The 13,725-nt window shown below is 30.4% G+C and overlaps 1 protein-coding gene across 1 annotated transcript in view; it reads right to left on the reverse strand.

Annotated features, from left to right (window-relative positions):
* The window catches only part of LOC126761663 (knirps-related protein), an 85,757-nt gene extending 73,367 nt beyond the window's left edge, over positions 1-12,390 (reverse strand). Inside the window, exon 1 of the mRNA XM_050478016.1 lies at positions 12,206-12,390. The gene's annotated coding sequence lies outside the window, so the exon portion shown is untranslated. The remainder of the gene's footprint in view (positions 1-12,205) is intronic.
* Between the last annotated feature and the right edge of the window lie 1,335 nt (positions 12,391-13,725).

Raw genomic sequence — 13,725 nt, forward strand, 5'->3', positions numbered from 1 at the left:
AAAGTTGCAGCTTATTGACTTTCTGAACTGGAATTTGATGCGCCTTAGTTCGAATAAGTACTAATTATTTTCCGACATTAAAAAAATGTTAGAGGCGTGGCGCTCTTCGAAAGGCACACCTACAAGTCAAGAATCTTCAGTGTATAATAGTTAATATTTCAACTTTTCTATCTTTAAGGGACGGTTTCGCGAGACATTTAAATTAAATCATCGCTATTAAGCTGGGGTTATCTTAAAAATATTTTAAATGCAAAAATGCAGAAGCGCAAAGTGTTAATTAATAATGATAAATGCAAATGTACTTACATTAATTCTAATTAATATCAAAGCTTCAAACGACTGTACTGCTTTGCAAGAAATTTCTGCCATTACCCATTATAATCTATATTTATAAGTGCACATTTAAATACTTGACAGCGTTTAAGCTGCAAAGCATCCGCGTTGGTGAATGTTGCTCTGCAAACTCATCAAATAATAGCAGAAAATTGCATATTTATTTAACAAGTATCTACCGACCTCACTACTTGTAGAACAAACGAGATATACAAGGCAACTAAGTCTGCCAATTTACATCAGAAAGGGTCATACAAGTTTAAAGTAATATATGGATTACGGTAATGGCCGTTTAATAGAAAAAACAACAATAATAAAAGCGATGAATTTCAAATTATTTTGCTGCTATTTTATTTATAGTCTACCCTCAAGTAGATTAACAGCACTGACAAATCAACTGCATGGTAACAAAAATATAAATAATAAAGAAATAAACCCATCTTTAGAACCCAGCAGTCGTTACGAATAGCAACAAGTACATTATTATTGTCAGCCACTGCTGCTAGCCAGTTTCAGCAAATGTGACTATCGTGGTCTTCATACAGTTACCTACAAGCTGACTGAGGCTGCACCCAGCTACTCTTGATTCAATAAAATTGTGGAAAAAGTCGCTAACTAAGCGTTATAAAAGACTAGCAGATGCAATTGCAGCAGCAAGAAAAATAAACTAAAGAAGACTTTACAACAACAAAACTGCTATGCTTGTAAACTTGCCGAAGAAGCTACAATTGTCAAAAGAGTTGGGCCAAAAATGGCAAATAAATATTTAGTACAATCAGAACAACAATTTAATATGCCCCAAGCGAAGTGCTGCACCCACATCAAGTGCTCATATTAGTAGAGGGATCCAAAATTGTGAATATATAGGAACTTGCATTAAATGAGGTATTTGAACAGTGGAGAAGTTCTTAGTTTAAATTTAAATTAAATTTGGTATTTAGTACGTCGTCATAAGTAATTGATAGTAATGATTAGGAATTATAAGAATGCGTGCTTAAATATTTTGTGATTACTTTTTAGTGTAATAATTATTTGGTATTTAGTATTAGGAGTTATTATTTAGTACTTAGTAATTATGATTTAGTATGTTGTAATTAACATTTTAAAATAAGTAATTAGTAGTTAAGTGGTGTTTAATATTTAATGCTTAGTAATTTGTATTTAGCATTTAGTATTTGGAAATAAGTAATTAGTAATTAAGTTTCCTTTAGTATTTAGTATTTGTAAATAAATACTTAGCAATGAAGCAATTTTTAGTATTTAGAACTTAGTATTAATATTTAGAATTTGGTCTAAATGCCAAATTCTGCACCTCTCTCTTTAGTAATGGTATTTATTATTTAGTATTTGGTTTTTGGTATTTAGTACTTAGTAATGGTATTTATTATTTAGTATTTAGTATTTAGTATTTAGTATTTAGTATTTAGTATTTAGTATTTAGTATTTAGTATTTAGTATTTAGTATTTAGTATTTAGTATTTAGTATTTAGTATTTAGTATTTAGTATTTAGTATTTAGTATTTAGTATTTAGTATATAGTATTTAGTATTTAGTATTTAGTATTTAGTATTTAGTATTTAGTATTTAGTATTTAGTATTTAGTATTTAGTATTTAGTATTTAGTATTTAGTATTTAGTATTTAGTATTTAGTATTTAGTATTTAGTATTTAGTATTTAGTATTTAGTATTTAGTATTTAGTATTTAGTATTTAGTATTTAGTATTTAGTATTTAGTATTTAGTATTTAGTATTTAGTATTTAGTATTTAGTATTTAGTATTTAGTATTTAGTATTTAGTATTTAATATATAGTATATAGTATTTAGTATTTAGTATTTAGTATTTAGTATTTAGTATTTAGTATTTAGTATTTAGTATTTAGTATTTAGTATTTAGTATTTAGTATTTAGTATTTAGTATTTAGTATTTAGTATTTAGTATTTAGTATTTAGTATTTAGTATTTAGTATTTAGTATTTAGTATTTAGTATTTAGTATTTAGTATTTAGTATTTAGTATTTAGTATTTAGTATTTAGTATTTAGTATTTAGTATTTAGTATTTAGTATTTAGTATTTAGTATTTAGTATTTAGTATTTAGTATTTAGTATTTAGTATTTAGTATTTAGTATTTAGTATTTAGTATTTAGTATTTAGTATTTAGTATTTAGTATTTAGTATTTAGTATTTAGTATTTAGTATTTAGTATTTAGTATTTAGTATTTAGTATTTAGTATTTAGTATTTAGTATTTAGTATTTAGTATTTAGTATTTAGTATTTAGTATTTAGTATTTAGTATTTAGTATTTAGTATTTAGTATTTAGTATTTAGTATTTAGTATTTAGTAGTTAGTATTTAGTGTTTAGTATTTAGTATTTAGTATTTAGTATTTAGTATTTAGTATTTAGTATTTAGTATTTAGTATTTAGTATTTAGTATTTAGTATTTAGTATTTAGTATTTAGTATTTAGTATTTAGTATTTAGTATTTAGTATTTAGTATTTAGTATTTAGTATTTGGTATTTAGTATTTAGTATTTAGTATTTAGTATTTAGTATTTAGTATTTAGTATTTAGTATTTAGTATTTAGTATTTAGTATTTAGTATTTAGTATTTAGTATTTAGTATTTAGTATTAGTATTTAGTATTTAGTATTTAGTATTTAGTATTTAGTATTTAGTATTTGTATTTAGTATTTAGTATTTAGTATTTAGTATTTATTTAGTATTTTAGTATTTAGTATTTAGTATTTAGTATTTAGTATTTAGTATTTAGTATTTAGTATTTAGTATTTAGTATTTAGTATTTAGTATTTAGTATTTAGTATTTAGTATTTAGTATTTAGTATTTAGTATTTAGTATTTAGTATTTAGTATTTAGTATTTGGTATTTAGTACTTGGTATTTAGTATTTAGGGTTTAGTATTTAGAAATAGATAATTAGTAATTAATATTTGGTTTTTAGTATAGGGTGTTGAATATTCTCTACATTCTGACATTTAATAGTTTTAATCCACAAATTGGTAAACAAGCGCCCACTGTTCTTCATTTACAAGCTTCAATCCGTCTTACTCGTTTTGGCCATGTGCGGTAGAATAAATGTTTGCATTGTTTACAATATTTTTTCGACTTCTGTTGTTCTTGTTTTTTTTTTTGTTTTTGAAATCTGCTAAATTACAGTTCTAACTAAAGCAGTGCGGCTCCAAAATAAGATGTTGCAAGAGTAGAATTGCTTCTTATTCTATTATTTAATGCTGCGCTTGCGCAAAAGCTACTTCTACACATAAACATACAGGGGCTTGTGATTATGTGTGTGCCCGTATATGTATTTTGTAATTTTTTTTAGTGTTCAAGTTTGTATATGCATAGCTAGAATGCCAGGCGTGCAAAGGCAAGCCAAAGCCCACTCTTGCCATCCGCTTGGCACTTGTTAAACAAAAACAGGTGTTTGCAACAGCTGGTGGAGCGTTTAACTTAGCACCCAAAAACGAAGAAGAAGAATACTGAAAAAATTGCATAGCAAAAAATAGCTTTCACACTTTTTTTGCGGCACGTTGTTGCTGTACAATAGTAATGAGTTGTTTTGCTTTAACTTTTTTCACATTTTGCTTGACTTTTCAACGCTGCCGCACTCGCACACGACTCTAGGCACACAAACACAAACGCGTCAAGGCTGCCAGCGTCAACGGCTCGCAATCATATGCCACACAATGGCTGAGGTGGCATCTTCTCAACTGCATGCATTTACAAAAAAATAAAATCACAAAAAAGCAACAACAAAATAGCAGAACAGATATGGCGTTACATATGTAGTTAGCTGTACTGATAAACGCACACACATACATTCACATATTTGATTTGAAGCATTTATGCAACTGCGATTGTTCTCTCATATGTGTGCTCATTCTTGTTTACATTTGAATGCATCCGCAAGTGTTCTGCACACATACATATACTATATGCTTATAAACTAACTTATATATTTTCATACATATGTATATGCCAGCATTCATTTGGTTGCTTGTGCGCATTCTCGCTTGCTTCTAGTATAATTTGCATAACATTTAATGTAGACTCGCAAATCGCAGCTAAATAATATCGTTGCAAGCCACACACTACACACTAGTCATTGCAATCGCAGCCGCGGCGTTTGTGAGCCAAAACGACCTTGACTTGTTAATTTGCCGATGAGTGATGCTGGTTAAGAAGCGTCGAAAAAAAGCGCGAAAAAATTAAGTAGTATTGTGAAAAACAATGCAATGCAAAGTAGATGTGGCAGAATTGAGCAAATAATTTTAGAGAGAGAAGAAGAAAAGGAGGAAAAAAATGGTTCTTATAGAAAATATGTAAAAATATTACTTTATTTTGAACAATTGTTAGTTCAAGGAAATGTTTTCGAAAGTTTTTTCAACTTATTTCTTTTAGTGGCTTAGACTGCTACAAATCGACATAACAGATGTTTGCAATCTCGGCCAGTAATCACTTGAATGCGTAAAGAGCCGATTGTAACAAATTTTTCTGAGTTCTTAGAATTTCTTTAGAAAATAATATGACCATGATTTTATGAATATAATTTGTCAAACAAAAAGATTTTCCATATAAGGACATGATTTGGACCAATCAGTTTCTACAGCAGCTATATGCTATAAAGGGCCGATTTGAACAATTTATGCTCTGATCATACCTTTGCTAAGGATATATATCCATGCCAAATTTCGAAACGATATTTTAATGAATAAAATGTTTTCTGTACAAAAACTTGATATTGATCAGTCAGATTGTATGGTGGCTATATTATTGTCCGATATCGGCGGTTATGACAAATAAGCAGCTTTTTGTGGAAAGAAGGACGAGTGCAACGGATAGACAAACAGACATTACAAAATCGACACAGCTTGTCACATTGATCAATAAGATATACACTTTATAGCGTCTCATTTTTTATTAAACGACTAATTGCAGTCAAAAATTAAAATTGAATGGTTAAGCCATTCCAGCTATTCGAAATAAAGCTGATACTAATATGTTACTGTCATGGCAATTGAGACGAAAAATTAGAAAATCGTAATTTAAATTCCACAGGTAAATTATATTCCAAAAAGGTGTAGTTTTCTAAGTTGGTAGAACTTTTCTTTTTTATTATACGAATAAGAGCGCTATCTATCAACCAGTTTGTTTACAGCAGCTTCTTAAGTCTTTACACAACAGTAGTGCGCTGCGATATTTACAATGGATAAAAATATCGAACAAAGAATTTCTCTCAAAATTTGTATTTCTAATCAAATTTATTTTGCAGAATCGTTACGAATGTTGGAAAAGGCTTACAGTTTTATCCAAAATGCAAATCTACTAGTGATACGAAAGAATACAAAGATGTACGAAAGATTGCTGAAGACATGCCTCGTTCTGAAAGACCTTCGACCTCTTCAACTGATGCAAATATTAAAAAAGTTAAGGATATGGTGCTTGAAAATCGGTAGGGAGATAACAAGAGAACTTTGTTAGATATTTTGGTTATAAAACGCGTTCTTGCTCCACTCGTTGCGATAAAGATTAATTATTTTCAAAAAGAGTAGCATAAACAGATCTCTCTAGACACAAACCACTTATTTGTGGAGAACATTATAACTGACGATGAGACAATCAACAATCATCGGAATGAAGAGAAAAAAATTAGCCAAAACCAAAAAACCACGCCTTAGCTGCTCAAAAATCAATATTCGTGGTTTGGTGCATTATGAATTTGTTCCGGATGGACAGACGGTCAATAAGGAGCTTTATTTGACCGTATTGAGATTTTTGCATAAGAACATCCGTTGAAAAGGCCCGGATTTGTGCAAGAACTAGATGATAATGCATGCATCGCATCGAGTCCCGATTGTGACCGAATTTAAAGTCAAAAACGTAACTAAAACCATCGCTGAACCAACTGTATTCACCATATTTTTCTCCGTGTGATTTTTTCTTGTTTCCCAAACTGTCAAAAACTGTCGCTCCGTGGAACGATCGAAGAGATAAAACAAAATTTGCAGAAAGAGTTGAGCCATCAAAAAAGTGCTTATGAAAAGTGTTTCGAGGACTGACAAAATCGTTGGCATAAGTGTATTACATTCAGTGGGAATAACTTGGAAGGCGACAAAATAAATATTGGTGAATAATTAAATATTTTGCGCTTTTTGTCACAACCTATAAGAATACATAGAAAAATGTCAAAAAAATAATATTTATGTACATTTGTTGAAGTTGTGGATGAGGAAAAACAAAATTCGATTGAAAGGAAAAGTGATCTGCGGTCAAGTTGGCTTTATTGAAACTGAGCTGAGTTTAAGGAATTAATTTAAGGGCTATTTATGCGAGAGAGCACTTAGTACTCGACACTGAAGACATACATACATATATGTACTTTAATACTGACAAAGTGATTACTGTAAACCATTTTTGTTTCCACCTAACGTAATGCTTGGAATTCAAATTAATACTGTTTTGCTGATTGGTGATTGGAGAAATAAAAATATTACTTCCTCTCTGAAATAATTCAACATACACACGTTCTCACAAGGCACTACAAAGCTTTATAAATCAAATAAATTTATTCTTAAAAAATTAAACTCTATAATAATAAAGTAGAATTCAGTGTAGTTTCACTCTAAGTTTTCAAAATCACCACTGTTATTGTAGATAAGTAATTAGCACTATTGGGTGCTTATTGTGCTCACTCTTTTCAAAATAAAAAGTAAATTTGAAAATTATGCTGCACTTAACAGACTGTATTTATTGCACTTACTGGAGAAAAATAAAAAAAATTCAAAAACATTTCTATAAAGTTTGTACAAAATCCACGTTAGTTTAACTTTGCCATTTCCAAAGAGAATAGCTTTATGAGCATACCAAAAGTAAAGTTATACAGACATTTGAAATGTAAACCTTTACTCATCTTTATATATAAAAAGTACGTCTCACGTTGTTTGGAAACGCAATGCAAAAGAATCCTAAACTACTGAACCGATTTTAGTAAAATTTAGCACACTGTGTCCAGTTGGAACCAACTTAGAATATAGGATAATTAAAAAATACAGTGAACGCTCTATTAAATGGATGCTCTCTACCCATGCGATTTGGCCGGTCCCACAATTTGTTAATGTTTATTAAGTACAATCTATTAAGCGAACAACTCTATTAACTAGACAGATATGCTGCTAAACAGACATTGAGAAAGCATCATTAAATTCGTTTTTTTTTCAATGAAATTTATTTGTATGAAAATATGCAAAATTAAGCCTCAAGTACAATCCTTTGTATTCTTATACCGACAAAACCGTTTTCGCCTTCGTTCGTAAATATAATTTTCAATGTATTGAATCGTTTATTATATGAATAATAGTATAAAATATATACCACAACAACGCGTGGCCGGATCCTCTAGTAAATATGTAATATTACATTAAGGCGGTATTCTGGTCTAGAAATTAAAACAAAAATCGATTTTTTTTATATTTGCAAAGTTTGGCTATTAAGAATATGTAATTATAAATATTTTTATTCAAATTATTTTTCGGAGATATAGGCATTTTTCTGACCCGGCATCTAAACTGGTTCGGCCGGAACTAATCGAACGAAAGACTTTACGCGAAACTTTAAACGCGTTTTTCTCAAAACTGACTTTTTCGGAACGATACCCACGATTTCTCAGGTTCTACTGGACCGATTTACTTGAAATTTTTATAGAGTCTTCTTTATAGGCTTGTCTATGGTTGGAACTAGCTCCATCCCCAAATTTTAATTTCTATTATTTAAAAAAAAAGAAAAATAGAAGAAAAAGTGATCCAAAAAACTTTTTTTTTCGGGCAGTCGCTATTGAAATTTTTTTCCCACTTTTCCGTAGTTCCGGCCATTGCGACATTATTTTAGATTAATAATCTTTTTTTTTTGTTTCAGATAACTAGGAGGGTTGAAATCATGGGTATGGTCACGTGGAAATTTTTAGAGACCCCCCACTTCGTCAGCTCATAATTTTTGAAATATTTTACTTTTTTTAGTTTTTAATTTTTTTCTGTACTCTTCTAAAATTAACAAATAACTAATAAAAAATTGATAGTAAAAATATTAATTGCCTTTTTTTACGACACTTTAAAAATTACCTGAAATTCATGCTTCTAGACCAGTATACCCCTTTAATTGGATACCCAAATTTTTTATATTTATATAAAACTCTAATTATTTATCGACTATTTTTCTACAAGAAACTGGAATGTTGCTGAAAATTGCATTAAGTTAATTTTTAAAATATGTGTTCCTCCCGATTTCGTCCAAAACCAGAATTTTTTGTCAATGTTAGTAGACGCTCGGCTGTCAATTTATAATATATATATATATATAAATATGATTTCATACCATAAAAAAAACCTTGTCTAAAACTTTTATTAGCTTCTCAAACTCAGCTTTAGTGCTTCAGGCGTTGTATTAAAATTTTTTTTTAATACAAGTTTTAAAACCAATCATCTAACTCAGTTGTAAGCACAAACATATATATTTTCTATATATCTACATATTTGATAGTTATATTGTATAATATGCAAACATAAACTGGAACAAATAAAACTATATTTATATTAGATATAACAAGCAAATATGCACTAGTACATATTATTTCAAAGTAATTTCTTCTCACATATATTATATGGTACATGATGTACGCATATATTAGCAGACAAGGTAAGCTCAGCTACAGTCTTTAAGAAAGCAAGCCGACACTACGAGTACAAATAGTTCTGTATCGTAAATTTACTATATATTCATATGTATGTATATGCACGCAAACGCACACTGCTTTTATATGTACCCATACATATATGTAAATAAATATATATATAAGCATACATACATACCGACACTTATTATATATTTAATATGTTTGCCTTGCACTATTAAAATCAGCATTTAGACTACGAGCTGTCAGGCAACACCGATTGTATAATAAAACTGCCATATTTATTCGTCAAGTCGCACTCTTGGCTGCGCTTGTTGCACGTAAGAAAAGTATTTTTGCTTTTTTTTTGCGAATTTCGCTGAACTTTTAAACTGTTTACTTGCATGCAATGAAAACGTTAGATAATTTTTAGCTGCACTTGTTATACAAGCACATATACATATGCATGTTTGCAGTTAATTTCGCTGAGCGATATTTCTCAAGTCAACAACAAATTCATTTCATATTGCGTTTGAATGACATATGGCATAGCCATATGAGAGCATTTCATGCACACGTGCATTTGCATTTATTAGACAGCAAAGATGGCTGCCGGCAATTTGTAAATAGATATCATACTATATAAGTTAAACATGCGAGGGGTTATACTAAGGTTGTACACATGCTGATGCTTCGAGCAGTATATTGCAATTAAGCTGGGTTTTGTTTATAAGAAGTTGAATGCACGAGAAGAAAAGCGAAGGTATACATATTTTAGCTCTTTTCTCTCTTTATGGATGGCGTTGTAGTGGCTGAGCCTAATCATTGGCGAATTTTCCTCAGATTGAGTTTATACTAACAAAGTTGGAGTCTGCTTCTACATGCATGGAAATTTTGTTTCTCTAAACGGACCTTACAAATTTCAACGTGGAAAGTAACTGTAAACCAAATGGTGGCTCATAGTATATTTTGCGGCATGCCAAACAACATGGCTTTTTTTCCAGTAACTTTATATAAAAACTTTATTTATTTACCTGCTTTTATATAAGCTAATATTTTTTAAAGCATAATAAAAGCATTTTAACAAGTTAATTTTTTTAACAAATCTAAAAACTGAAGTACAGTTCTAAATTTCCAATCAGCAGATCATCATGTACTTAAAGCTCGCAATAGCACAATTTATCAAAAAAAATGTTGAAAAGAAATCTTCAAAAATATTCTAATTGGAATTGGAAGGGGAATAATAAACACCAGCTCACTAGACCAATACAAATTATAAGTAATGCGCCTGAGTGTAGGCAATAAAAAATGAGTAGTAGATAGTAGTCAGTATAGCGTCAATTTGCACTTGAAGATAGAAGTCAATCATTCAATCCGTTTAAAGAAAGTGAGGTCAATGAACACATAAAGACAAAGAATTATAAACTCTGAAGAGACAAGCCAATTTCATTATTATGTTTATAGTAAATAAAATGAAGCAGAGTATGTAATAACTTGATGATCTTTTTCTTCAATGGTTTTGAGGGACTATTTATGTTTTATTTCCAACATTAAGCCTTAAGTTAAAAGTTAAGCCTTTAAACAAACTTACAAGGAAATCAAAGATGTTCGATTAACTTATTATGGGAATGAAAATATTACAACCAGAACTAATAAGATAGGAAAAATTTCAAAAAAATTTTGTGAAGATTCCTCAAATATTGTACAAAAAATAACTAAATAATGGGTTGTCAAAAAAGTCTTGCGGTTTTTTATTGAATTTTTTTATTGAAATTGAAATGAATTTTTGATGACTCATGCCCAGCTCTTGACCGATGCTACGGCTGCTACCATGCCGGTCTCTTTTGACCAATTCAGCGACTTTATTCCGGAGCGTGGCTCATCTTCGACCACCTCTACACCAGAACGAAAACGTTGAAACCATCGTTGTGCGGTGGTAATGGAAACAGCATCGGGTCCATAAACTGCATAAATTTTATTGGCGGCTTGAGATGCATTTTTGCCTTTATCGTAGTAGTACTGTAAAATATGTCGTATTTTCTCTTTATTTTGCTCCATGATTGCGACGCTATAACTCAGGAACAACCTAAAAGAAACCACAATCAATCAAACATGTGTTAGCGCGTGAAATGAGCTTTCCAAAAAGATATAGCATGACCCGATGCGACGAATAAAACTATAACTACGCGCTTTCAGCGCCAACTAGCGAAAATACCGCAAGACTTTTTTGACAACCTATTATATCATAATCATTGAGTTTTCATTACGAATGCCATTAAATTTAATATTACTGCTACGTATAAGGAATATTGCCGCCTATTATTACTTTTATGAAGTAGAGCTTTGCAGCCTTGCTTGGCAGCGAGTTGAAGTCTGGCGGAAGAGTGTGACAATCTGCACAATTACAATAAATAAATATGAAATATTATCACAAAAGTACCGTTATTTACTAGAGACTCGAAAAAAATTCAAATACTGTGAGCTATAGGAAAAGCCTACAATTTTTCAGCTGGTTTGTTGCTTAAGTCTTTTGTACATTCGAACTTAAGCTAATTTGTGAGTTTAAAATAATGGGGATTAAATGTTTATTAGTTGTATGGCGACAGTAGCTAAGTGTGTCGAGTAAGCGGCTAACAACTGGGGAAGGCACGGAGTCAAAGATTGACCGCGACAAATTTTAAAGGCTTCGGTAGAGAGCATTCGTAATTAGTGGTATCGGTTAGTTCTAGACAAATAATTGTTAAACTTCGAATACATTATTAATACGTAAAACCCCTTAGCAAATCGAAAAAAGAGAGCAACTCTACTGATCCTTTAGCTGAAATGTAAGCAAGTTATATAACTAATAGATTTGGATTAATAATATTAAAAAATTGAGATTTTTATAATTTTAAGAGTAAATAAGAAGAAAATATTAACAAAGGCTGTAGAGAAGCCATAATTCTGCTAATCCTTCTCAAAAAAAACATTTACATACAAGAACTTGATTTTGATCGGTCAGTTAGTAGAACAGCTGGCACAATAGACCTAAGGTCGCATTGAAATCCTCATCTATCTATCTCAACATAATAATATCTACAATAGTTCGTTATCGAAAATTCCGAGAATGTATTATACGACTAAAACTGTTATTAATAAATTGTTGTCTTAAATGTCTTTTTTAAATTGTTGTCTTAAATAGTACATACCTTATATAGAATGCAGGAAACTAAGTTAAGCTATCCCAAAAATTTATCCGAATATATATAGCTGCAGTTTGTTTGTTGTTGTATTTCTGTAGTAATAATATTTTGAAGTAATTTTCACGTTATTTAAATTTGTATGCTTTATTGTAGATTACAATTTTTTTCAGTAAATATTTTTTGTCAATATATTTTTTAATTCCAGTGTATTTTTAAAACTCTGTAATTATTTTGATTATTTACATGTATATAGTATATATTTTTAAAATTTTTCATTAATTTTTTAATATCTCATTTTATTATATATTATATTGCACTAAATATATTATTTTTTATGTATTTTTATATTACTTTACAATAGTTATTTATTATTATTTATTTATTGTGTTTGTAGTTTTGCTGATTTTGCGCATAATTTTTCCCAAACTCAGCAGCATATTTTGCAATATTTGTCCAATACTAAAAAAATCAAGCATTTGTCCACACTCTTGGTTTTTTTGTCACGTTTTGTGCTGCCTTCTTATTGCATTTACATTTACGCCACGCAATGTCAGCCAAAACAAAATATTTTCCGCTAAACGCTTGCGTGCGTAGTTGTTGTTGTTGAGCCTTTATGCATGCGCGGTAGTTGCGTCTGCGCATATGACCTTTCCACCGCAATTAGACATGCTTAGCTCTTTGTTGTAATTGCTGTGTTTGTTGCTTTGTTATGTTACGTAGTTTTAGCAGAAGACTTTATGCTTTATTGCTTAATTTTCGTCAGACGGTCTTTTTTTATATTTTGTATTGCAATTTCTATTTTAGTCTTTTTTATTAACTTCCAGGAATACTTTGGCAAGCAAATAGTTGACAAATGATTTTCAAATGTCGTACAGTTTTTGTTATTGTTTGCAGTTTTAAGGGCTAAAAAAATGAAAAATGTTGAAATATGTGCGTAAAAAACGGCACTACAGCTGCGCATGCGCATAACTATACATAAGTTTGTTTGTTTTAGTAAATTGCACTTTTACGCTTTATTTTGCAAACGTCTGCGCCTATTTGCTCCGATTTAGTGCTGTTGATCTTGTTGCATTTCACTATGCATTACTTTAAGTTTTTTATTTGCTTTTATTGCACTTCGCCAGCAGTGACTTACGGCGCACTGTTGATCTACAAATTATTGGTATTAGAAGAGCACACCTTTATTTGGTCGCCAGTTTGAGTTGTTGTCAATCGGTGGCGGGTACGAGGGGTATGGCAAATGAAATGCGAAAGCGCCAAGTCAATAGCGCAGTAGTGATAGGCAAGCGTCAAGGCGTCGAAAAGCCAGTAGACTATGACAAGTCGGTTGGTCTTTCTGGTGCGATGACAAGTGCATAGGTTAGTCTGTTTGCTGGCGCATTTACATATGTAACTGCATATCTGTATACATGTACATGTAAGTTTATGTAAGTTTAGCTGAGTGTTTGTTGTTGTTTTGTAAGTGCAAGGTGTGCGCGTAAACATTACTCGCTGGCAACAGCGCGTTGAAGAAAGTAGAGTGACAC

Source organism: Bactrocera neohumeralis, chromosome 6 (genome assembly GCF_024586455.1).
Source record: "Bactrocera neohumeralis isolate Rockhampton chromosome 6, APGP_CSIRO_Bneo_wtdbg2-racon-allhic-juicebox.fasta_v2, whole genome shotgun sequence".
Taxonomy (NCBI): Eukaryota; Metazoa; Arthropoda; class Insecta; order Diptera; family Tephritidae; genus Bactrocera; species Bactrocera neohumeralis.